Source organism: Felis catus, chromosome B4, assembly GCF_018350175.1.
Source record: "Felis catus isolate Fca126 chromosome B4, F.catus_Fca126_mat1.0, whole genome shotgun sequence".
In the NCBI taxonomy this organism is placed as follows: domain Eukaryota; kingdom Metazoa; phylum Chordata; class Mammalia; order Carnivora; family Felidae; genus Felis; species Felis catus.
Window position 1 is genome coordinate 112234970 of NC_058374.1, and position 27827 is coordinate 112262796.

At 36.2% G+C, this 27827-nt stretch overlaps 2 long non-coding RNA genes across 3 annotated transcripts in view; one reads left to right on the forward strand and one right to left on the reverse strand.

The window, feature by feature from the left end:
• Positions 1–5533, reverse strand: part of LOC123386676 — an 89852-nt gene extending 84319 nt beyond the window's left edge. The window contains exon 1 of the long non-coding RNA XR_006600940.1: positions 5088–5533. This is a non-coding gene — a long non-coding RNA (uncharacterized LOC123386676). The remainder of the gene's footprint in view (positions 1–5087) is intronic.
• Positions 5534–5623: 90 nt separating this feature from the next.
• LOC109501709 overlaps positions 5624–27827 on the forward strand; it is a 123550-nt gene continuing 101346 nt past the window's right edge. For both annotated transcript variants that reach the window (XR_002159943.2, XR_006600937.1), the window contains exons 1-2: positions 5624–5762; positions 22153–22289. This is a non-coding gene — a long non-coding RNA (uncharacterized LOC109501709). The remainder of the gene's footprint in view (positions 5763–22152; positions 22290–27827) is intronic.

Below are 27827 nucleotides of genomic sequence, written 5' to 3' on the forward strand. Positions count from 1 at the left end.
CTCATCCAGTGTAGCAAAATTCCTGCTTAAATCAGGTTAATGAAAATCCTTCTACCCTTAATATCTGATCAAATTCCTTATCCCACATCACTGATATCTGATAATCCTGACTTGCCATCAGTAAGAATTCTGTTAAGTCAGGTTAGCAAGAATCCCCCTGCCCTTGATTTCTCTTAGTAACTTTCCATACACTAACCCCTTCATTTTGCTTGTTGGCTATAAATCCCCAGCTGTTTTTGCTATATTTGGAGTTAAGCCTGATTTCTCTCCTCTATTGCAATAATTTTCTAGTTCTTAACAATTATGCTTAGTGAAATTTTCATGAGATGTTAAACAGCTAACCATAACCTTAAGTTACCTTTCTTACAAAATCTACAACAGAGATAACATATTTGACTTTTAGTAAACCTGAGTAGAATAAAAATATTAAATTCAATGCTGATTAACTGTGAAGACATACCTGTTTTAATTAAACCAGCAAACTTAAACTAATTTTTATTTACTTAAGATCACACGCACTTGAAATGCATTTGGGTTAATTTTCTAGATTTCTCAAAGTATATTCGGTTTACATAAACACTTGTTTGTCTTTAAGCCAATTAAATAGACCTCTTCACAAATAAATTTTGGCAATGCCATCTAGACATAGAAAAAAATCACACATTTATAATGTACAAGCCTAGACATACGTACACATACAGACAGGTGCCAAGGGAGATCTTATATCTTCTGTTTTAAAATTTTAGCCATAAGACAGGTACAATAACGCAAATCTCACTAGCTCGTTAAACAAACAAAACAAACAAAACAACCTGTTGGATCTAGACTGTGTTTCTGGCAGCTGGAATAAGTTAAGGTTATCTGCTCAGATGGCAAAGCTTTTTACTAATATTTGTGGAAGAGACTTTAAAAATTTTTCATAGGCCTAGTTTTCAAAATAGCCTTTACTTCTCTCCCCTTCTGATAAGAACTGCCTTAGTTTCTTTCTTTCTTTTTTTTCCCCAATGTTTATTTGTTTTTGAGTGAGAGAGAGACAGAGCGTGAGCAGGGGAGGGGCAGAAAGAGAGGGAGACACAGAATCTGAAGCAGGCTCCAGGCTCTGAGCTGTCAGTACAGAGACCAACGCGGGGCTCAAATTCAGGAACTGTGAGATCATGACCTGAGCTGAAGTCAGATGCTTACCAACTGAGCCACCCAGCACCCCAGAATTACCTTAATTTCTGGAGAAGACTAGGTAGAATACTTGTATTTCAAAAGGCACAGAGAAAGAATGCAAGTTTCACCAAGAAGGACTTTTGTTCCCTAAGTCCCAATGATTTACAATATCTGCAAGTCTTCTGAGATGAATAGGGGAGGTTTCGTGATTAGTAAAGAAAGTAGATGGCTTTGAATTGTTTCTAGAGCAACATTTCTGTTCTTATAAAAACTAGATTTGTAAGACAAGTACAGTTGTTTTTAAAATTTCTCAAAGAACTGGGTTGCAACCTGAATAATATTAAGAGGTGGTCCCACCCATCCAACTACATTTATCTTCAATTTCCTTCTTTATACCAGGGGGATCTCCAACTAAAATGACAATTAAAAAATTCCTATGTTCTAGATTTAGAGGTGTGTGTATTTTTGGAATGTCTTAGTAAATCCTTCCACAAAGACTTCAAAATCTTTTTCTTTCCTCTGAGCACATAGTTTTATTTTAGCTTTGGGAAGAAGGCCTAAAAACAAGTTCCTATCAGGCTGTAAATATCATTTTCCAATGTATCCAATTTCTGACCATACAACTACTTGAAAAAAATCTTTTTCTAAGTATTGGGGAAATACAAATCAAAACTACGATAAGATATCACCACACCTGTTAGAATAGCTATTATCCAAAACCAGAAAAAACAAGTAGTGAGGATGTGGAGAAAAAGAATCCTTATGCACTGTTGGTAGGAATGTAAATTGGTACAACCACTATGGAAAACAGTACAGAATTTACTCATAAAATTAATTACATGACCCAGCAATTCCTTTTAGATATCTGAAGAAAATGGAAACACTAACTCAGAAAAATACCTTCACCCCTATGTACACTGCAGCATTATTTACAATAGCCAACATATGAAACAATCTGTGTCTACTGATGGATGAATGGATAGAGATAATGTGATGTGATGTGATGTGATGTAATGTGATGTGTGTGTGTGTGTGTGTGTGTGTGTGTGTGTGTGTAATGGAATATTATTCAGCCATAAAAATAAAAGAAATTTCGCCATTTGTGACATTAGGGATGAATCTTTTGGGCATTATGCTAAGTGAAATAAGCCAGAGAAAGACAAATACCATATGATTTCACTAATATGGGGAACCTAAAAAAGAAATTAGCTCACAGATACAGAGAATATATTAATGGTTGTCAGAGGCGTGGGTGGGGGGTGGGCGAAATGAGTGAAGGGAGTCCAAAGGTACAAACTTCCAGTTATAAAATAAGTCATAGGGATATAATTTTCAGGATAGTGACTACAGTTAATAATACAGTATTGCATACAAGTTCTCATTACAAGATAAAAATGTAACTCTATGTGGTGACAGATGTTAACTAGACTTAGTATGGTGACATTTCACAATGTATACAAATACTGAATCAGCATGGTGTGCACCTGAAGATAATGTAATGTTATGTCAATTATATGTCAGTTAAAAAAAAAGATATCACAACTAATAGCTCTCCATCACCAACTACTTACCATGGATCAGGTTATCTCATTTAAACCTTAACAATCATGCAAGGAAGAGATTACTTCCCATTTTGCAGGTGATAAAACTGATTCTCAAAGAGTAATTTGCTCATACTCAGCTAGAAATTGAATTCCCTGACTTATCCCAAAGTTTATGATCTTTTCTGTATGCTACACTAACTAAAAGTGGGACTTGGCCCTTTGTAAAATCAAGTATATATGATGACAAATGACTGTAGGTTTTAATTGGTATAGATATTAAAATTTGGGGTGGGAATGGTACAAAATCAGGTATTGAGGATACTGATGAATTTTCGTTTCTATCTTAGCTCTGACCAGCCACTCCACCATGGGAGTGAGTATAAAACTAATGACTTGGGACTTTGGACTATCTCTCCAAACACTAGTCAACAGTGAGTCAAAGTAGATACACTGATGATCTGCCTATATTAAAGAGTCAAAATAAATTGACCAGTATGTTTTCTCTTAAAAAATTATTTGGTACTGGCTTGAAGGGGCACATGCACCCCAGTTTTATAGCAGCACTATCAATAATAACGAAATTATGCAAAGAGCCCAAATGTCCATTGACTGATGAATGGATAAAGAAGATGTGGTGTGTATACACAAACACACACACACACACACACACACACACACACACACACAGAGTGTAGTATTACTTGGCAATCAAAAAGAATGAAATCTTGCCATTTGCAACAACATGGATGAAACTAGAATGTATTATGCTAAGCGAAGTCAGTCAGCAAAAGACAAATATCATATGATTTCACTCATATGTGGAATTTAAGACATGAAACAGATGGACATAGAGGAAGGGAACGAAAAGTAAAATAAAAAGAGAGAGGGAGGCAAACCATAGGGGTCTTTTAAATACAGAGAACATTCTGAGGGTTGCTGGAGGGGTGTTGGATGGGGGGATGGGCTAAGTGGGTGATGGGCATTAAGGAGGGCACTTGTTGGGATGAGCACTCAGTGTTATATATAAGTGATCAATCACTAAATGCTATTCCTGAGACCAATGTTACATTACATGTTAACTAACTTGGATTCAGATAAAAAAATATATATTTGGATTATCTCATCAGGTTTCAGTAGAAACAAAAAGTAAATATTCCTGGCAGCAGTGAACAACCCTATGGAGGAAAGAAACATCCCAAAGGAATGTGCAAAAGACACAACTCTCTTAAGATCCAGGGCTACTTCCAAAGATAACCAAAAGGAAAGAAAGCTTTAGAGTATTCCCCTGAGAGATGGCTACAGTCATTAGGACCCTGGCTGCAAATGGGGTACAATCCATATTTCTGTCCAGCCCTGTTTTGGGGCTTCCATAAGTTTTGTGTGAGCTGCCTGGGCACACATGAACCTGGATGTCCCAGTAAGGCAGAAAGCCAAGTCAGGTTCTCAGGACACAAAATGAGGCAAGAACACAACAGCTGTCCCCGGGAGAGAAAGGATCCACAATCAATAGGTACTCGAAAGCAAATTCGCAAGTTACAATTCAAATATTGAATTTCCACAAATGTTTTTTGCCTGCCAATCTGAACGGAAGGGGCAACATGAAACTTTACCTTCACCTCTTCTTTTTTTTTTTTGCTTTTTTTTATCAATATACGAAATTTATTGTCAAATTGGTTTCCATACAACACCCAAGTGCTCATCCCAAAAGGTGCCCTCCTCAGTACCCATCACCCACCCTCCCCTCTCTCCCACCCCCCCATCAACCCTCAGTTTTTAAGAGCCTCTTATGCTTTGGCTCTCTCCCACTCTAACCTCTTTTTTTTTTTTTTCCTTCCCCTCCTCCATGGGTTTCTGTTAAGTTTTTCAGGATCTACATAAGAATGAAACCATATGGTATCTGTCTTTCTCTGTATGGCTTATTTCACTTAGCATAACTCTCTCCAGTTCCATCCACGTTGCTACAAAGGGCCATATTTCATTCTTTCTCATTGGCACGTAGTACTCCATTGTGTATATAAACCACAATTTCTTTATCCATTCATCAGTTGATGGACATTTAGGCTCTTTCCATAATTTGGCTATTGTTGAGAGTGCTGCTATAAACATTGGGGTACAAGTGCCCCTATGCATCAGTACTCCTGTATCCCTTGGGTAAATTTCTAGCGGCCAAAATGAACAAATCAGGAGACTATAGATGCTGGCGAGGATGTGGAGAAACGGGAACCCTCTTGCACTGTTGGTGGGAATGCAAATTGGTGCAGCCACTCTGGAAAACAGTGTGGAGGTTCCTCAAAAAATTAAAAATAGACCTACCCTATGACCTACCTTCACTTCTTCTTGACCAGGCACCACAGATAGAGATCTGGGAGAATTGCTAACAATTCTTACCTTTTGCTGGCTTCCGCCGTTTCCCGGGATTCTGTGGGCTCTGGAGGGAGTTGTGTGTTTCCGTGGGTCACATCCTTGTCACCAGAACCGGCAGAGGAGGAAAAATAATTTTCCCTCTACCCCTCACAGTGAGTACTTGGCCGAGATCCTTTTCTCTCTAGGGCACTTCGTAAATGGAGAGGTTTATCTAACGTTAAAAGTTCTCCACCGTAGCCACTGTAATTCAAGATTATTTTTGGTAAGATTAACCTGCTTGTTCAGCCTTAAAACAAAATTGTATTCACCTGAGCCCTCACACCGGCCCAGTCCAGCTGAAGTCTGACGGTGTCTGACGCGGAACTGGTCCGGTTTCCAAATCGGACCCATTCCTGCCTGCACCCGGTCGGGTTTCCAAGTTGAACCCTTTCCGGCCCTGGACCCGGTCCGGCTTCCAAGTGGACCCAGTACGACTCGGCCAGTTTCCGGACCCAGTCCAGAGAAAGAAAGGCTGAGAGGAAAGTCTGGAAGCTCCTAAAGCGAAAGCTGCGGAGGATCCTGAGGATTTACCCAGAACCTCCTGGGGCAGCTGGACAGCAGGGGGCGGCAGGGCCTCAGCTGGTACCCACGTTTGCTTCCTCCTGCGGGTCAGCGGGTGTCTCCTTCGGTTCCATCTCATTACACCAGAATTGTTAAAAGGTAAACTGAGGCACATTAAAAAGTTTATTTGCCCCAAAATCGATTTGAATCGGGCCGCAACCAATCTAGCAGGTAGAAAGGAGTTCTGCGGCGCTGTGCAAAATGAAAGACTTTTATAGGCAGAAGGGAGCAGGAACAAAAAAAATAAACTAAGCAAAAAAATCGACTAGGTTATTGCAAATTTACTTCCTTTAGAGAATGGCAGGGGTTTGTCAGGCAGATTACCGCAGTAGTACTGATTAGTTGATTCCTGACTGGTTTAAGATTCCATTTCTGGGAGAACAGCAACTATAATTAAATTAAAGTCTCGATTTGGTGATGTGGGGCTTAGCATTGGGGCCTCTTTAACAGTATCTAAAATTGAAATTCTGCTTATACACTGAGACTAGGATAACATAGAAAGAGTATTTTCCTCCCATGAAAAGCTATCAATAGGTTTTAAGTTTCTTGAAAGTAAAAATGTTTTCTTAAACTGCACCACTAAATATGGTGCATTTATATAAATATTTAATAAATATTTAGCAAATCCATGTGTCTGTATTTGACAGGTGGATTAACTTATATTTATCTTATTACTAACAATTCATTTTCTTTTCATAAACAGTGTATGTCTTCAACAAATAGTTAATGGTTTAATATTGACCTTAGGGGACGCCTGGGTGGCTTAGTTAGTTATGCTGTCTCTCTCTCTTTCTCTCAAACTAAATAAATTAAAAAAATATATTGATCTTAGTAAATCCCTAAGTATAGTCTTAAAATTATTCATGACTAATCCTTTTGGTTTATTTTGTCATAGAAATGAAAGGAAGCATCCACCACCTGGAGGGAATGGCTAGAAAAGACACTAAAGGAATAAATGGCCAATCCCTTTCAATCTGCCCCTACATGTTTCATACCTGGATGGGTGCATCACATAGTACCCAGTATGGATTAAAAATACTTTTGCCTCTGCGGCTTTTTTCTTAGATGTTGTTACTAACTGATGGTAAACATGTAAGGCCTGAGTCCATTGAAAAAAAAATTTTTTTTAATGTTTATTTTTGAGATAGAGTGCAAGCAGGGTTGGGGGAGAGAGAGAGGGAGACACAGAAACTGAATCAGGGTCCAGGCTCTAAGCTGTCATCACAGAACTCGATGCAGGTCTCGAACTCATGAATGGCAAGATCATGACCTGAGCTGGCGTCTGGACTCTTAACCAACTAAGCCACCCAGGCGCCTCAAGACCTGACTTCATTTTAACCAACTGAAAAAACAATTCACAATTTCCCAAACTGCTTTTTAATCTTATACATACATAATAATAGCCGAAAAGATTTGTTTATTTTCCTCTCTGGGTTAGACCTATTTTAATTTCTGTAGGGAATTGCATAAAAAATTGAAGATCTAGTGCCTGCCCTGGAGGAGTTTATAATCTCAAAGTACAAAGAGAGTCAACAAAAATGAAAGATACTTAGAGGCAAAACCAATTTATGGTTTACTATTTTTGGAGGCTCCAGGGAGAGCGGAGATTTTCATTACAAGTTGGAGTCGTAACTTTCGGAGAAAAAAAAAAAATCAGCGCCTTTTTGTATGTTGCCAGCTTGGTGAATTCTGTGATATGAGCAGCGAAGAATGAATTTACAAGGTGAATCACAAAGAACTCACAAGTTTAGAGTAGGTTTTTCGCTGAGATTTCCAAAAGGAAAAGAAAAGAGATGCAAACATCATATTGGTATATTTTTGAGAACCAGGAAATATACAAGTATTGTTCCCTTGGCAACCTTTGTGTGGCAGGGACAGCAGTTCCTTCTTTTTCCCTGTTGCAGTGGAGAACTTGATTGTTCCGTTAATGTGATTATTTTGAATTTCTTCTCTTTTTTTCTTTCCTTGTGTTTATTATACATCAAGGCCTAAAATCTGGTTGTTATTCTTAATTTGTCAGAAGTGCAAATTCTTGAAAGCAAAGTAAGAAGTGAAGCAAAATTAAAAGGAAGTTATAAATATTCAAATTCTAGAAAGTGCGATGTGTGTTTGCAAAATCAAATTTTCAAAGGAAGTCCAAAGAGGAATTTCTGAATAATAACAAGAACATTATCCAAACCCTATTACCTAAAAAGGTGGTTTAAATTATAGGCGGCCTAACTATGGGTACATAAACTAAACTGCAAGTAAGCAGAGTCCTGTTTGGTCATAAGATTAAAAAACGCAGCCTTTTGTTATCAGTAATATTATACAATTAGTCTAATCGGTATTTCTTCCAAATGGACTAAAGGTCAAAGATTACCCATTAACCTCTTGGCTTCACTTGTCTCCATTTGAACTTTTACCTGAGTTCTGGTTATGACCCTTCTTAGCACTTTTGGATCCCATGATGTTTCAGTCTCCCATAATTCACAGTTTAGTTAAACCTTATCACTTGTTTTGTTTTGCTTTGCTTTGTTTTCTTTTAACAACTCTCTTGATCTTGTTCCGCTAAGCACTGCTGGAGAAATTCAGGAGAGCTTGCCAATTGAGTTCTGTGCAATTAGGCCCTTTCTCCACGCTGTTATGCTATCCTTTATTTACCATTAACTAACTTCCTAAAGCTTTTTCTTCAGCGGTTATTCTAATCCTTTTTCAATTTCCTCTAGCCTCTAACCACACTAATGTCTTCTTCAGTCTAAGTAAAGGCCTTTCTTCTCACTTGGTTGATAAGACAGACCTTAAGGAGTTACTTTCCAATCTTATCCTCTTTAAAAATTCCCTATGAACTTTCAGCAGGTGGTTCCAGAAAGAGGAAAAAAAAAAAAGCATAGTCAAAGTGGGAAGGATAATTCTAGAGGGAGGGTTAATAAAGCAACTTTTTACAAATATGGGGGCTGTGTAGTTCTTTAGGGCTAGTACCCTTTAGGCCCAGATGGACAAATGGATAGAGCAGTTACTGAGTTTTGAAAAGAGAGGGTCCTATAGATTTGGCCACGTTGAATGGAGCAGTGACCTTCAGTCAAGGGATGCAGCCAGTTCAGTGTGACTCTGAGATGAGAGAGCCAAAACCTGACTCCTCTCTCCTCCCTTCCTTTGATCTCTTGACTCTTCCTCTCCATTGTCCATGCATCAGCTTGTCAGCACAGACAGCAGGGTGGAGTTTGGAGGGACAAATGGAAATTACCTAGCATAGATCTCAACAAATGTTTTTGCTGTGTCTATTATGCAGAAAACACATTTTAGATTTCATAAAAGATAAAGAATTGGTTCTTGCCCCCAACTTCTACAGAAGCTAAGAGCCTAGAAGTGATGATATGTACACCTATAAACATATAAGCCTGTGTACAAGGCATGTAAACAAACATGTATAAAAATAAAATTCAAGAGAAAGTGTTATACGGTAGATACGTATAAAATGCTGTGGCAATTGAGGCAAGTGAGAGATTGCTATTAGGTAGGAAAAATAGCAATATTTTCATGTGAGTGGAACCTATAAAAGTGAGGAGAATTTACACACGCTGAGATAGAGATATTGGGGAAGGCATTCTAGTCAAAGTGAGCAGTATGGGTTAAAGCAGTGAGATGTGAAAACATGAATAGAAATATATAATGGGCAAGAAAGTTGTGATGTTGGGCAGGCTGCAGAGGCAGTTTTGGGTATGGTTGAGCACTCGTGCAAATGAATGCTGTCTTTCTTGTGCTTACCATCTGACACTATCACACTAAGAGGTTAACATGCGTTAATACTTTCCATGCAACAGATGCTATTATCCCCATTTTACAGATGAGGAAACTGACTAAAAGGGTAAGGCTGAATAATTTCACCAGTCACAAAACCAGAATGTGGGTTTTTTTGTGAAGATTCAGTGACATGACAACATATGTTTAAGGCAAACTCAGCACCTGACACTTAGAAGATGTACAGTCAGCAATAGCCACCTGGGCTATTCTTGACTTTGAAAATGGTGTTGGATGAATTTGAGGGAGAGCAGTGCAAAGGGGGGAAAATGAGGCATAAGCAGGGATACTGAGGGCAGGAATAGATACAATTGGGTGGGTTCAGGAAATACTGCCATGAAGTTGATGGAACATGGCAACTGGTAAGAAGATGGGGAGCTACAAAACAAGACTACAGGATGAGAAAGTTCCGCAAGAAACTATTTTTTCCTCTGTTCACTTTCTCTAGAGGCAGCTTCCTGATCTCCCTAGTCATCCACATGGGGCCTTTCCTCTCAAAGTTCTTTCTTGTTCCCACCTGGTAAATAAGGACAATTATAAAACTTTTTTTTTAAATTAGCTGACAAATCTGTTAGAAACTCAATTTAAGCTCTCATTTTTATAATTTACTTAGAATATTGTAATCTCCTAAGTGTTTTCTTTATCTCCTATTTCTCTTCTGAAAATGTATCAACTCAACTTTTTTTCAGCTTTAAAATTTTGTAACCATTTTCTGTTCCCACTGGAAATTTCAATGGCTCTCAATTAGCTAAAGAATAGGTCAATAATGTACATACAATGAAATATGCTGCAATAAAAAAAGATGAGATAGATCCCTGTACTTTCATGAAAAGATATCTACAAAAAAACACAGAAATGTAAAATTATATGTGTAACGGGGACCAATTTTACATGGAAATAATTTATAGTACATATTCTGTACCTGTTTGTGTATGTATATATAAAAGTTGAAAGATTGTTTCAGTCTTTCAGCACTGATTCATTGCTTCTTTAGAGTGTGGGAAAGAGATTTTTACTTTTCTATATATACTTTTGAGTTTTTAAAAATCTTTCACAATAAACTTTGTATTATTTCTGTAATTAAAGTTTAAAAGATATGTAAAACACAAACTCCTTGGTTTGGAATTTAAAGCCCTTCAAATTTTGAGCCTGACTTATTTTAACTATCTATCCTAACCTCTCGCTATGCCTCAGATGTCTGATTCCCTAATTAGCAAATACGTGGACTGTGGGCTGCCATTCCAACCTTCTTCACTCACAGCAATTTTGGCTAATTGCTTGTGGCAGTTTTTCCTACTGAGCCTGCATACAGTTATATAATCTTTTATAACTTCAGACATGTAGTACAAATTGGTTACGGGAGATGGAAATTTTTCTAACTCAGACATATAATCTGATCAAATTGAATTCTTCAGTGTTTCTTGACCACATTCTGTTCTTTCTTAACTCAAGGCCTTTGCTTCTGTGATGATTTCCAACTGGTATACACTACTCTACTATCTCTTTTGGACCCCACCCTGAAATCTGCTCTCTTGTGAGGCTTTTTTATGCTCCAAGTTGGACATGAAGTCTACTTTTCTACTTTGTAGACATATTTAAAAAAAATTTTTTTTTCAATGTTTATTTTTGACAGAGAGAGAGAGAGAGAGACAGAGCATGAGCAGGGGAGGGACAGAAAGAGAGGGAGACATAGAATCCGAAGCAGGCTCCAGGCTTCAAGCCAGGCTTCAAGCACAGAGCCCGACGCTGGGCTCAAACTCATGAGCCATGAGATCATGACCTGAACCGAAGTTGGATGCTCAACCGACTGAGCCACCCAGGCGCCCCTGTAGACATATTTTTTTGATAATTTTAGTTCATTCACATTTTTGCTTTATTTTAGACATTGTGGTATACATTTCAAAATTATCATACTTTTAAATAATTCTATCTCATGGTACCTTGATTACAATGGGTGATCAATCAGCAGTTGTTGAATTAAATGTATTTGGCTTTGTGTGTAGAAATGCTAAGAAAAAAGTTACTATCTAGATCCATACCTGTCATTAATATTTAAAACAAAGCTTATATAATCTAGGTTTGATATTTAATACTTAGATTTATTAAATTGCTGCTATGTTGAGCTCTTCCATATTTCTATATAGAGAAGTGGGAAACTACCCCTAAAGATTCTTCAGAAAATTGTTTTAAAACTTCCCATCATTATCTTTTGCTGAAGAAAGGATACATTTGGTATTGAAGAACAGTGGATTTTAGCAAATGTATAGCCTTTTAAGAAATATTATAGCTCCAAACTACTCAAAAAATTTTTAACACAGAAGGAACTGACATGGTGTAGGGAAAGGACCTAGACCTAGGGAAAGGTCTAGGGAAAGGAAAGGGAAGATGAGTATATTTTTATTTCTGAAAATTAACATAGGATTGTAATCACATTTTGGTGACATTGAGGTGGTGAATGTGTGAATACTATAAATCAAGGATTATCCCCAAATTATATGCATTAAGATAATATAGACAGAAAGATGTTAAGGAAATTCACAATCTCTCATGTTACCTCCTCTGGAAAGCATTTTTCAGTTTCCTCTGGACAAAACTATTTTTTGGTATTCCTGTGGTACTCTGTTCAATCATGCATATGGAAATTATTGTCCCATGTTTTACAGTTTCAATTACTGTTGAGTTTCTCAATAGTACTCAGTAATTGAGTTTCTCAATTACTAGTTGAGTTTCTCAACTCAAATTACAAATACCTTGAGCAAATAATGAGTGCTCTGGTAGTGGTACTTAATCCAAAGATTGATCTAAAGAAGACAAGGCTGGGGACATTCTTTGCGTAGAGAGGTAAAAGAACACATTGATGTAATTGAGTGAAATAGGTGGTTTTATATGGAGGAAAAAAAAACCTATACATCACTAGAATTTTACCTGGTCTATTGGGTAAACTCCAAGGTGATTTTGCAACACTGATTTTCTCTTTCTTTCTTTCTACTTATTTATTTTGAGGCAAAGAGAGCATACTCATGTATAAGTGGGGGAGGGACAGAGAAAGAGAGAGAGAGAGAGAGAGAGAGAGAGAGAGAGAGAGAGAGAGAATCCCAAGCAGACTCCATGCTGTCAGCGCAGAGCTGAATGTAGGACTCAATCCCATGAACCGTGAGATCATGATATGAGCCAAAACCAAGTCTGACACTTAACTAACAGAGCCATCCAGGTGCCCATCAGCACTGATTTTCTAATTTTATTACACATATGCAAAAGGATATGCAAATAGAGATGGGAAGAATTTGTGTCCTTTGTTGTAATCAGCCATGCCTAAAGATAAATTTTTAATGTTGTATGTTTTATATAAATAGAGTAATACTGAATAATGCTGTATGACTTGCTTTTTCTAGCAATATTCATGTTGTTTCACATATTTTTGATTCATTCATTTCACTGCCATTGTCATTTTTTAATGCCTTCCTCCAAAGTGTCTTTTTTTTAACTTTTTTTTATATTCTAATTTAATGAACCAGAATTCATAGTTTATCACTGATTTTTTGTGGTTTGCCTTTTGTTTTGGTATATTGTTAAAAATATCTTCTCATTCTCTAATATTAAAAGATATTATTTTCCTTATTCCTAAATTTTTATAGTTTTGCATTTTACAGTGAAATCTTTTTTCAGTAGGAGTTGATTTTTGAAGATGATGTGATACAACCACTTTGCTACTGGATATTATTTAAATTTTCTATCATTCCCCAGTGATCTCCATGGTATTGATCTCTTAATCTGTAAATGTGACTTATTTCAATATTTAATTAGGTGGTTTCATATTTTCAACAATATTTTATATTTTTCTTTATAAAAATTTTATATATTCCTAGGTACTTTCTGTGTTGTGCTATTAAAAATATCTTTTTTTTTAACTTTGGTAATCAATTGTTAATAGTTTATAAAATTGCATTTAATTTTCATGTCACGAATGCTTGCTGAACTCTCCATTTTTTTAATTTTACTGTATATTAATTTCCTTTTTTTATATAGATAATACCAACTCTGAATAGTGATAGCTTTGTTTGTTTATTTCTAATTATTTCACATTTAATTTACATTTGAAGCCCTATTGTGCTGATGAGGATTTCTAGTTGGATGTTTAATAGAAGTGACAATGGGGAGCAATCTTTTTTGAAATAATCATAAAAGGAATTCAACCATTGTTGTTTTCAAGGGTGAGGCATGGAGTGCCACTAATCAGACTAAACATTTTCTATTTCTAATTTTTTAAGAGTCTTTTATCTCTTAACTATGAGGGATATTGAATTTTATTTACTATCGAAGTCCTATATTTTTTAATCCTTAAATTAATGTGGTAAATGATTTTGAATTTATTTTCTAATATTAAAAGTCTTTGCATTCCTAGGCTAACCCAAATATAGTGATTCTGTATTAGTGTTTATATGCATTACTGGATTTACTTAATTTATTTTATTTTTTATTTTATTTTTAGAGTGAGAGAGCATGCATGTGCGCATGTGAGAACTTGAGATTGGGGAGCCGAGCAGGTGAGGGACAGAGAGAGGGGGAAAGAGAGAGAACCTTAAGCAGGTTCCATGCCCAGCACGGAGCTCAACCTGGGGCTCGATCTAACAACTCTGAGATATGACCTGAGCCAAAAATCAAGAGTCTGATTCTTAATTGACTGAGCTGCCCAGGTCCCTCTACATGCTGGATTTAGATCTATTATATTTAGGGCTTTTGAATCTATATTCTTGAGGTTGTCCTATAATTTATTTCCTAATAATATTCTTGTCATATTTTATTTTTCTAGCTTCATAAATTGGGTTGAAGTTTGTTTTTTCTCTGTCTAATTCTTTGGAAATTATAATTATTTGCTCCCTTAATATTGACAGAAGCCATAAACAAGTATAGACCTATTTTGTTTTTCAATTTTGGTAAAGATTTATTTAATGGATAGAAGAAATCAGGTTTTCAGGTTTGTTTGTTTTTTTTTAATTTAGTTCTAGTGTGTGATGTTTTTCTCAGAAATTGCCTATTACATATATTTTTCAAATATTACTCCCTTTTTTCATGTTATTTATTTGAGACTTTTTCATTTTTTTCTGATTACTTTCACTGTATTGTTAATTTTATTAGCCTTAATTTTTTTGACATTATTGCTCCTATTTTATTTTTCTTTATTTTGACTATTGTATATATTACTTATGCCCTTCAAATTCTCTTTGGGTATCTTTTCTTTTTCTGTTACTTCTGAAGTTAGAAGCTTAGGTTATTAATTTTAATTTTTTTTCTTCCATTATGGTCATTTTAAATCTGTATAATTTCCTCCAAGAATTGCTTTAGCTATAGGCTATAATTTTGATGTGTGTGTGTGTGTGTGTGTGTGTGTGTGTGTGTTTTCATGATCATTTAAATCTATGTATTTTCTAATTTTCACTGAGTTGTTTGACCCATGAAGTTATTTAGAAGTTTCTTAATTTCCAAACACATGGGATTTTTATAATTAACTTTTGAATATTGATTTCTAACATAATTGCATTGCAGGCAGAGGAAATGGTTTCTTTGATTCCTATCTCTTGACATTTACTGAGATAAGTTTTATGGGCCAGTATGTCGATAATATTTAGACGTGTTCCAAGTTTGCAAGAAAACATTGTATTTTCTACAGTTGTTTGTGGTTGTGTTCTTTATAATGGCAGGCTGTTTTTATGCTATTCTATATTCTATATTACATTTTTATTTTTATTGTTAGGTCTGTCTATTACTCAGGGAGGTACGCTGAAGTTTCTCATTATGATGGTAAAAATTGACCATTTCTCTTTGTAGCTCTGTCAAAATGTATATATAGCTATGTTGCCAAGAAGATACAAGTTTATTGCTTACAGCTTCTGGTAAAAATCTTTTATCCTCTGCCACTAGAATATATGCTGTGTAAGAGCAGGGTTTATTTTTTTCTCTTTTATTTACTTAATGTCCTTTTGTGTTTGAATTATGCCACTGGTGTTAACCATATCCTGTCTCATTCAGAAATGGCCAAACTGATAGAATGATAAAGTCTGTTGAAAGCACAACTGAGGTTCTAGCTCAGAAAAAGTACTGAGTGAAGATGGGATGTTGCGTCCTAGAGTGCGTGCAGCACACCCTCCACGTCAGTGATGATTCTCTACTGCTGAAGTCCCAACATGTGCTGCATGGGCTTGGGAAACCCAAGGGATGGAGTTAAGAATGGTCCCATGTACCATCCTTCCCAGTGGCCCAGTTCAGCCCAGTTGTGCTTCCCATCCATCAACTCTGGGCTTTGTATGTTTAATTTTTTTTTTTAACCTTTATTTATTTTTTGAGAGACAGAGAGAGACAGAGCACAAGCGGGGGAAGGGTAGAGAGAGAGGAAGTCACAGAATCCGAAGCAGGCTCCAGGCTCTGAGCCAGCAGCACAGAGCCCAACGTGGGGCCTGAACTCACGAACCGTGAGATCATGACCTGAGCTGAAGTCTGACGCTGAACTGACTGAATCACCCAGGTGCCTCTGGGCTTTGCATGTTTAAAAGTGCTGGTTCCCAAAGCACTTTTGGGATGCCTCCTGCCCAGGCACCTTGAACATCTTGGTCAGGGAAATCTGAGGGTGAAAAGACATAACCTTCTGGTGGGGGAAATGGACCCAGATAATCAAGAGAAAGAGGGTTGCTGCTACACAGTGTAGGCAGGGGGAAGTATATGTGGCACTCAGGCCACCCAAAGTGCATCTCTTGGCATTTTCTTGCCCAGTTTTTGTGGTAAATGGTTATGGCAGTAGCCGCAACCTGAGAAATGTGTGGTGATCAGGGGCCAGAGACCAGCAGAATTGCTAGCTCAGTGGAATCTCAAATGGTGAACAGAGAAGATAAATACGAGCTGCAAGGAAAAGGACTTTCTTTCTTAAGTTTCCCTTGTGAGGAGGTCTACCTTGTAAGAATCCTGCAGTAGCTGTTTCCAGAACTTACACAGAAGACAGGAGCTGAGCAGCACACAGACTAGACTAGAGAGGACACTGTGCTAGGCCACCCAACTCTTCTTTCAGTATGGAAAGATCTATTTCCTCTCTTGCTGAGAGTATTGCTGGCCGACACCCTTCATTTCAGGAGTTTCTGGCGATTGTCCTTGACTGAAGAGAGCCGTCTTTCTCAACATTATGTTCCCTTGCTCGGTCTGTGATGTGCATCCATTGAGACTGCCTACATCCATAACTGATTGATGACCTTTGTCCCCAGCTTCAGAACTCCTGAGGGGAGTTGATTGTGACTGCATCACACCCCAGTTTCTCCTGTGCCCAATTTTGCCTCTTCCCTCTCCCCACAGCTTTTAATCCCCAGTCAACTCCTTTATAAATTACCACATGGTGATGTCCATTTCAGAGTCTCCTTCCTAGGGAACCTGACCTGGAGCAGATAGAGATTTTTCTATTTCTTGCAGTTTTCATAGGACACACCTATAAAGGCTATTTGGGACGAGAGGGGCCAGTGGTTAACATTTCAATTTCTTTAGTGGTTATATCTTTTATAGAGGTTTAAAATTATAACCATAAAGTCTTATACATTTTTGATGTGTTGAAATCTTAAAATCTTTATAGTTATTATTTTTAGTGGGACCTTATTTTATTGTAATAATAGGATATAATATCAGATTATTGTAGACAAGAAATCTGTTTAAGTTAATTTTGCATGTTGCAACATGTTAAACTGTTATAATCGCTGTTGATAATTTTGAGTTTACTTATTACTAAGGTAATAAGTAAAATATCTGCAAATAATAATGGTTTAGTCTATTTCTCCATCCTGACCACTCTCATCATTTTACCTCATGTCTTGGACCACTGACTGAGACCTCGTTACCATTTTGACCAATAGCAGTGTTGTGATCTGTTCTCCATACAAAAAGGAATACTTTTAATATTTCTATACTAATAGTAATAATAGTAATAAGTGCTCAGTGCTTATGGAATACCATTTTACCAAGCTAGGCAAATTTCTCTCTATTCCTCCTTTTCCAAGAGTTTTCTTTTTTTTATTATGAATATCTATGAACTTAATTTTTTGATATACATTGAGATAATTGTGTGATTTTTCTTCTATAGTTTATTTCAACAGTAACATTAAGGTCTCCTTTATTCCTGAGATGAAATGTAGTTGATCATGATGTAGTTTTAAAAGCATATTGTTAAGTGCAGTTAGCCAAAATTGTATTTAATCTGCATTTCTGTTATGGTTTAAATGATTCTATCATTTTCCTTTTTTCTGTTGCTCTCCTTTTTCTGGAGTATCAGGGATTACTGGACTTGTAAAATTAATCAGGTAATTTTCATTCATTTTAGTTTTTGGAAGAAACATGTTTCAGACAGAGGTTATCTCTTTAAGGTTTGGAATAATGGCTTTATAAAAATATCTGTGACAGTTTTTCGAAGAGACAGTACTGATTACCAGTTTAATTTTTAATGGTTATTGATCTATTTGAGCTTTCTATTTTGTCTTGCACAAATTTGGCATTTTGTGGGTTTTTTTCCTATCATTACTCATTCTATCAGAATTTTAAAATGTATTCATTATAGTTGTTTATGTTATTTTATTATTATAACTGTATCTGTGTAATTATAAATTCTGATTTTTTTAGTCACAAGTTTACTCTTTTTTTAAAGGTTTCTTTTTTTTTTTAATGTTTATTTATTTTGACAGAGAGAGAGTGCATGATGGAGGAGCAGAGAGAGGGAGAGAGAATCTTACGCAGGCTCCGTGCTCAGCGCAGAGCTTGGTGTGGGGCTTGATCTCGGGACCATGAGATTATAACCTGAGCCAAAATCAAGAGTCGGATGTTATCTGACTGGGCCACCCAGGCTCCACACAAGTTTACTTTTCGAATAAATTAGTTTCCCATGTTTTATCAATTACATTAATATTTATAAAGAATTAGATTTTAATTTTTAAAATCTTTTCTTATTCCATATTTTGTTTTTTGCTTTTATTTTTGTTATTCAGTTTTGTTTTTCCTAGTCTGATCTTTATAATCTCCTCTTTTGAAGAGTTTGATTGTTCTTGATATTTTGTGTATATAAAATGTGTATCGATGTATTTTTTCCTTCTGTTTTTGATTCTTTAAATTTTTTTCTCTATATAATTTGCACAGGGCTTACTTAATTTTTTCTCCATTCCTTACTTATTTTTGACTCAGTGGATTTTATATCTAAGAATTATTTTTAATCATAAAATAGTATATATAATAATAGAAATACATTGTCTTTGCCCTGTCAACTTGTTTTGAGGGGAATATTTAAATGTTTTTCTCCAAAAACAATTTTGGGAGGTTGATGTTTAGAGTTTACCCTTCTAAGGGGACTTGTGTGGCTCAGTCGGTTAAGTGTCTGACTTCAGGTCAGGTCATGATCTGAAGGTTCCTGGATTTGAGCCCAGCATCAGGCTCTGTGCTGACAGCTTAGAGCCTGGAGCCTGCTTTAGTTTCTGTGTCTCCCTCTCTCCCTGCCCCTCCTCCACTCATGCTCTGTTTCTGTCTGTCAAAAATTAATAAATGTTAAAATAAATAAATAAATATAAAAAAAGAGTTTACTGTTCTACTATTAATTTAGCTCCAGATATTCACATAGAGCCTGGGTCTTGGACAGTGACACTCTGGATGACTATTTACATTTTCTGTAATTTTTGTTTTAATCCTAAACCGTGTGCAAGTTTGAGAATTGAACTTTTTTTTAACCCAGACTCTTTATTTCCAGCCATCATTTCACCAAATTTGAGGATATTAGCAAGTCCACTTTTCCAGAATCTTGTCTATATTTTTAATTCCAGACTGTACTACTCTCTCTGAATGGGAAGTCCTCTGTCAGTTCCCCACGCTTTTGATTTGTCTTGTATCCAGACATATTTCTCAAAATTTGTGTTTAGAATATTGAGACCATACCCTGATATCAGTGTTGATGCTACTTTTTTCACTCTTGTAACAGGATGTCATTGATCATGGAATGTATCCCTTCTAAAGAAAATGAACTAATCCTGCTATTCTGAAACTGATTAATAGTTGACTGGTTCTCATCAATCCTATCCCATTGTCCACCTCAACTCAACGTCTATATATTGATGAAATGGGAAAGCTGTTTAAAGGATTCAGTCACCAGTATGAGCAATATTTTTTTCCTATCAATCTTTAAGTTGACTAATAGTCTTTGTTAAATAGGCTCTATGACTGCATGCATATTTCTCTTTTACCCATATGGTGAAAAACCACATTAAATGAGACAATCATCATGTAATGATATGTCAAGACCAACAAGTGCAGGCATATGGCTTTACATAAACTTGATTAATCTCTTCTAGCAGAGTTTCATTATTTCTGTACTCTGGTGTCTGAGTTGAAGATTATGCTGTTTTTTTATTGCTTTGCTTACTTGTGAAGGAATTCTAATGTATAGTATGTCTCTGTAGCATGATGCCAGGGGAAAATGGTCACATGTTCTTTATTAGTATGTCTGTATGAAAACCTTTTGACTTTCAAAATAAGATTCTGACCAAATAGACTACTTTTTTTAAAACACTCAGAAGGCTGAATGTGTTGTAGTGTTAAGTCCAGTATTGATGATGGATGGTGGTTGTTTGGAGAAATAATAACAGGGATATGATTGTGGTTATGGTGAATAGTTAGGATCAGAAAATTTGTATTTTATTTAGAATATACCACCTTATAAAAAGTATTAAGAAAGGTATAAAGATTTGGATTTTGTACTTTTGCTTATGGCATTCCTTCTGTTAATATTCTACTTTCTAATATTTTCATTTAATAAAGTTCTATTTAGCCTTCATGGTTAGGAGTTTTACCTAACACTCGTTTTTATGATATATATATAAAATAATTGTCTATTTAACCAAGAAATAGAAATATAGTACAACTAAGTTTTGCTATACGTGGGTGAATATTCAAAATAATGGTGTTTAAATTAGATGAAAATTGATTTGTCTGTCTTACAAAGTCTGCATACTTGGCCAGGATTTAATATGGTGGTTCAACAGTCAAGAATCTTGGCTCCTTTTGTCTATTTTTGGTCTTCTGTCCTCAACATGAGTTTCCATCTCACAGTCAAAGTTGTCTGGTCCAGCTTCATTCATAATATGCTAATTACAACCAGCATGAACGAGAAAGACAAGATGGAGCTTATTTTCTTTAAGGCTACTTTGCAGAAGCTGCACGCCCCCCTTCCCTTTTACTTTGGGCAGGCAAAAACTTAGTTACCTGGCATCCTGGCTGCAAAGGAAGATTAGTCTTTATTCTAAGCATCTTCAGCTAAAGATGGACAAAGGAGTGATTGGACACTGGGGACAAATAGCATTCTCTGACACAGTAGATACCCTTCAAGGCCATATATTATGTATTAGTTTCCTATTGCTGTTAACAATTACCACAAAGTTAGGGACTCAAAAAAACACAATTTTATTATCTTACAGTGGTGGAGGCCAGAAGTCCAAGATGGGTTTCCCTGGGCTGACATCAAGGTGTTAGCGGGGCTGCGTTTGCCTTTTCTAGCTTCTGGAGGCCATCCGTATTCCTTGGCTCCTAGTACCCTGCCAGCTAGCGATCACATCATCCTGAACGCTGCCTCTGTCATTGCAGGGCTCCTTTCTGTCTCTGACTCTACCACCTACCTCCCTTGTAGAAGAGCCCTTGTGATTACATTGGACCCACAAAGATATAATCCGTGGTAATCTCCCTATCTCAGGATTCATAATCTTAATCATAAATGCAGAATCCCTTTTGCCACTTAAGGTAACAACATACTCACGAGTTCTGGGAATTAGGACATGGGCATCTTTGGGAGCCATTATTCAACCAACCTACCATAATATCATAATTGACAGAAAATGTCAAATGACATTAATATTATAATGTATTTTATAATTTAGTTAATGGTTTTAGTTATATTTTCACATTTCATTTCCAAAAATGTGAGTTAAGCAGGGCATGCTTATGATACCCATTTAAGAATCATTTTGTGGTTCATTGAGGTTAATGAGTTTTTCAAAGTTACATGGTTATTGGTGAAGGTAGCACTATGGTATAGATCTGCTGCCTAGGGTCGCCTGGGTGGCTCAGTCGGTTAAGCGGTCGACTTCGGCTCAGGTCATGATCTTGCGGTCCGTGAGTTCGAGCCCCGCGTCGGGCTCTGTGCTGACAGCTCAGAGCCTGGAGCCTGTTTCAGATTCTGTGTCTCCCTCTCTCTGACCCTCCCCTGTTCATGCTCTGTCTCTCCCTGTCTCAAAAATAAATAAAACGTTAAAAAGTAAAAAAAAAAAGATCTGCCTAAATAGCATCTCGCTCTTGAGATCATTTATCCTTTGAGTTGGAAGTCATCTTTCCTTTCTAAGTTTCTCCATAGCACTTCAGTTAACATTTTCTAGAGGAAGCAGTTGCATCCTGGCTTGTGATCGTGGAGATATCTTACTCTTTTTTTAATGAGCTTGTTAAAAAGGGGCATATTTTATCATCTGTGCTGTCCCCTCATTCAACAGTGTGATGAACAGTTTTATGTTTCAACTTGGGTGGACTGTAGTCCACAGCTTCTGATCAAACACTAGGCTATGTATTTTGTAGATGTGACTAAAGTCCGTAAACAGTGAACTTGAAGTAAGAAACGAAGATCATCCTAAATAATAGAAGTGATCCTGATTCAATCTGTTGACAGGCCTTAACAGCCTCAGCGAAGAACTGAAGCTGCCCTGAAGAGACTCTGCCTTGTAGGTGTCAGCCTCACCATGTGCTGAGGAGGTCCATCCTGCTCTTCAGACACTTCAGACTTGCTTTTCCAGCCTATACAATCATGTAAGCCATTTCTGTGCAGTAAATCTCTTAATATATGTCTGTCATTGGATCTGTTTCCCAGTTTGAAACATGACAGATACGCATAAGTCGCCTGCATATTCTAGGTCCTCTATTAATGTTTCTTGATCCAAAATAAATAAATCTGAGGATTTAGTTAAAGGGCATAAATCTCAGTAACTCTGAATAATTATGTAACAACTTACCTTTCCAAAAAGATTGGACTTTGGGGCATGGTAAAGACCTGACTTATTTCTTTAGTCAGAATCTACATTAGGATTGTATTTTCTTTTAAATATGAATCAGTGTTTTATCTTTGAAGATAGCTTTACTTTCTACATAGGTTCCAGCATTTCAGGAGTTACTATAATTGTTGCAGTGTGTAAGTACTGATCCATTCATGTTACAAATAGATATTTATTGTCTGTATTTTAAAACTATGAAACCACAATAGTGAACAGACAGGCAGGGATTCTGGCCCCCTTCCCTCATGCTTATAGCAGTGGGGATATAGAAATAAGTAGGCAGGTGTTTTCCTAATTATTTTAAGGATAGTCCAAGAGAGCCAAGATTTATTGCTGAGTACAATATTCCCCTGTCTTAGAATTCATAGCTGAACACTGAAAGGGCTGGCTGGCTGGCTGGCTGGCTTGCTTCCTTGCTTCCTTCCTTCTTTCCTTCCTTTCCTTCCTTGTCTTCCTTCCTTCCTCCCTACCTTCCTGCCTTCCTGCCTTCCTGCCTTCCTTGTCTTTCTTTCTGTTTTTCTTGTCTTTGTCTTCTTTCCTGATGGGAGGGAGATAGATTCTGATAAGAAAAGCCACTTCCCTTGTTTCCATTTCCACTATGGAAGAAATGTTCTGTTTTAGCCAAAAAAAAGAGGGAGTAAAAAGAAGATGAAAGACCTCTGCACACCAGGTCAGGAAATCCCAGGAATCCCAGGCTGCTTCTAATAACAGTAGGGCATTGCTTGTATCAACCTGTATTGGCTGAAATGCAATAGGTACTAAATATACCACAAGGACTAAATGTACTACAATGCTCATAAATCTTAGTAAGAATGTGAGCCTCAGGACTCAGGTCTTAAAGTTTCTTTTTGCCTTGGTACTGAGTAAAAAAAAAAGAAAGATTTTTGAATCAGGTTCTTCCACCCCTAAGAAGACATTCTTTTAGTTTTGTACTTCAGGATTCTTGATGGCTGCCAATAGCTGTTTCCTTGCGTCTGTCTTCCACATTCTGATTTTTCTTCTACTTATTTCTGTGTTCATATGTTCTTACAATTTTATTCATTTCTTATAAAAGTAGAACATTCTCTGAATGGTTATACTCCTTTAATAATTTATCTCATATTCTACTTAATTTGTATTAGGCTTGTGGTCTTTTAATGAGTTAAAATTTATGTTTTAAGAGGTAAAACCTATGCTCAGAGAAATCGGCTTTTCAATTAAATGACCCTGACCAAGGTGGGGGGCGGGGGGGCGGTGCTCTCCTGGGAAAAGTTGGATGTTATTTTGAAAAGATTTCTATACGAGATTTTCAAATAGATTTTTTTGCCATAATTTTTCTTTAATTTTTACTGAATGACTCAGAATTAGACTATTTTCAACATACATAATTACCATGTTATCTGTGGCAATTTGCAGTAAAAATCAGCAAAAATGTTCTTGCTCCCAAAATGGGATCTTTGAATGGCTTTTCATACTGTGTGTCCTATAAAGAAAGTTCTCCTAAATTTTTTTCCTATATGCCTTGAAATTTTCATTTAGGAGTCTCTGGGTCATGGGACACAATATTTCCATTACAAGTTAAAGCCAGCCTAGTATCTTCCTTTGCTCCCCAGTACAGGAAGCAGACAGTTTGGCAATTTGTGAACAAACTATGAACCATTGACTGACTGAATTAGCCATTACATGGAAAACTAATAGTTGAGGACTAGTTTCATCCTCTCAGCAGACATTTATGAGTTATTGCCTTTCATTTTATAAAAGGTAAAGCAGAGAAATCTAAATGCTCCTTCGGGTTAAATTAATAACCCAGCAGGTCTGGTAATGTGTCTAGATAACAAGGAAGACCTTAGGAAAGCCAAGGTGTCTTGTGTCTAAATTTGTCTCTTCTTACAAGTAAAACCAGAAGACATACTGACCTTTTAATTCAAATATTAAACTTTAACCCTTGCTTCCAAGAAATATTCTTGCTTCTTCTCATAGGAATTTTAGTTTACCTTTCTGGATATCTACAGAGAAATAGTCACAAAGGAGACTGCACTATTGTTGATTACTAACTAGTAATGATTTGGAAACAACTTCTATCAAACCAACAGGACTCAGGATGACAGACCCGAGAGAAGAGCAATGTTAAAAGATGTCATAAAAATGGCTACCATCTCAATGTACAGGGTAAGGCTAGGTTCCGTCCCTTTAGGAATTTGTAGTCTACAAGGAAGATTTCTAACTAGAAAATATAGGTAAACGGTGAAAAGTACACTAAATTTTATAACTTTTAAATAACTTTTTAAAATTATAAAATCATTCCTTAATTTATGATTCTTTCCTCACATCCCCCAAATAACCACTGCTACAGTTACTTGTCTTTTTGTAATTTTTTCTTCATACAAGGATAATATTTATTTTGTCTTCAAAGATATCATTCCATAGTTACACTTTTCAGTTAGCAATGTATGTTGAACATCTTACGTGAATATATACAGATTTACCATTTTCTTCTTAAAGCCCATGTTATAATCCATTGTCCCTCATTAATAAATGATCACATTAACAATAGCATTAACAATCATTTAAATTTGTACACAGTTTTTACTGGAGACCTAGTGTAGGTTTGAGAAGGAAGAAAAATATTAAAAATAGAGAAACCCAAGAGAGCTTGCAGTAGAAGTTAAGAGTGGTTTATTTTTTACTTGGAAGGTAGGTTTATTCTAATAAGGAAATTTAAAAGAAGCCTTAAGAAGGAGGCATAATTTATAACAACTTTTGAAGAATAGGCAAAATATTACATAAAGAAATGGCGGGAGAACTTTCTAGCCATTAGTAAAAACACAGGGGTAAATAATGAAGGGCAGACTTAATTTAATCGTATGAGCAGGGATATGTGCAGAAAGGGTGGGAATGGAGGGTAATTAGCAAAATTATAAAAGATAATGTTGGAAATACAGATTATAGAAGATTAGAAATTTAGGCTGGGTTCAGGCTCTGCAAAACTCTAATGTTGGATTTAGAAGTTTGAAATATACTCTGTAGACTGCTGGTTTTCAGTAGGAGAGACTTTTCTCCCCAGAACATATTTTGTAATATCTGAAAACATTTTACATTGCAACTTATGGGTGGATGCTACTGGTACCTAGTGCGTAGAAGCCAGGGAGGCTGCTAAACATCTTACTAGGCTCAGGATAGACCCCTCATCACAATAAAGACCTACAGGGCCCCAAAATGTCAATGGTACCAAGGTTGAGCAACCCAAATGAGACCCTAATTTGTTATATTTTGTACCTCATTAGTAAACAAAAAATGTATTGAGTGTGCAACTATATATACATATATATACATATATATATATATATCCTTATATTACTGCATGAAGATATTTTAAATACTTTAAATAACTTTATATATTATTTAATTTTATTTATTAGTCACATATACCCATTTTTTCTTTCCTTAAAATTTTGTTAACATTTTATCATATCATTAAATATTAACTATACTATCTTGTGTGAGAACAATATGAGTGAATTTTCTTTGGTGATTATAAAATTTTGGTTTAACTCTGTGTGATACAGCAACCCCAAGGCATGGTTCTCTGTTAAATTTGCTTTTATTTGGTTTTCACCACTAATGAAGTTAAAAATAATACCTCACAAAATAATGTAGATACAAATGAGGAAAAGTACCATTTTCTTGGTTTATTAAATTATGATATTCATTTTAAAATCCGGTCCATCAATTTTGTAGAGACTTTTGTTGAATTAGGTAGTAAATGTCCATCTTTTTAAATACTAATCATCTATTCTTCTCAGTTTATCTGATGTTGTATTCTTAATTCTTTTAACAAGCAGTTTAGAACGTAATAAATTTTTGCATTTGGGAAATCTTAACCAATTGCAATATCTTTTTTCTACTTGTTAAAGTTTGAAAATAGAACAGTTTTTTTTTTTAGTAATAAAATCACATTGGGCAGAGATATTTTCAAATATCCATTGTCTAAATGCCTTCTACAGAGCATGAGTTCTTTTGAACAGCAGTAATTTTCTCACTCATTGTTAATTCATAATCTTTACCTTGGGGGGATAGATTAAGTATTTATTCTTTCAACATCTGCTGGGCAATATACTTCTGAAAACTGCTTATCATTAAAGAAAGGAATAGTATAGCTGGAAACTACTAGTGTTTTTTATGAAAGAAAATTATATACATCTTCTCAAAATTTTATCCCTCTTTAAATGCTCTGCCAGGAAATACAACAAACCTTTGTATTTTATATACTTTTTGCTTAGCTTTCTTCATCTCTTTCCAAAGTGTTTTAAAGATTCTGTTGTTGGTCATTGGAAAAGAATGACTACATGCTATATAAGCTCATATAATTTGCCATGTGCTCAAGTAACTGAAGGTGTCAGGGTATCTATTACATGGCCTTTCAGGATAGTGGTGGGATACTGTGAATGATGGAATTTAATATGAGTAATATTGGGGCTCTTGGGTGGCTCAGTCAGTTGGACGTCCAACTCTTGATTTCAGCTCAGGTCATGATCCCAGGGTTGTAGGATTGAGCCCTGCATTGCTCTGCACTGAGCGTGGAGTCTACTTAAGATTCTCTCCCCTACCCCCTTGCCTCTCCCATGATCGCTTGCTCTCAAAAAAATATGAGTAATGTTTATTATTTCTAAATGCTTTTAGATAAACTGATATCCTAGTAGTTTCTTTCTGAACCCCAGTATATTATCTTGTGCACCCTCTTCTGTCAGAGGCAGCTCCAATAGGAGACTTAAAACTACCTAAGGTTTCTGAGCTGGGGAGTAATATGATTAGTCTAATGCTTTAGGGAGTTAAGACTGGGGCAATATGTAGTCAACATGTCTTTATGAAGGCTGCTTTGGGATGGATTTTAGTGAAGACAGAATAAGGCAGGAAACTAGTGAGGAGGCTTATAGCACAGCATAGTCTAGAGAGATTGAGAGACAAAACTAGGATAAGGTCATAATTTGATAGGCTTCAAGGAAATTGAATCAACAGTAACATGACAATAGGAGTAAAATAAATGAGTGGGGAGCACCAGAACGAAAATGACAGAGACAGAGAGAGAACCAAACATCTTGTAAGAAAATAATGTTATCAATGGAAATAGGAAATGTAGGATTAGGACTAGAGTATTGCTATATTGGGGGCAGAAAGAGATGGTGACCCTATTAATTTTTGACAGTTTTGTCACTAGTAGTCTCATTCCTATAACAACAAAGAAAATTTCATTTTAATTTGAACTTCATATTAGTGTTGTTGCAGTATTCTCTGCCTAGGTAAATAAGCAGTGTAGAAA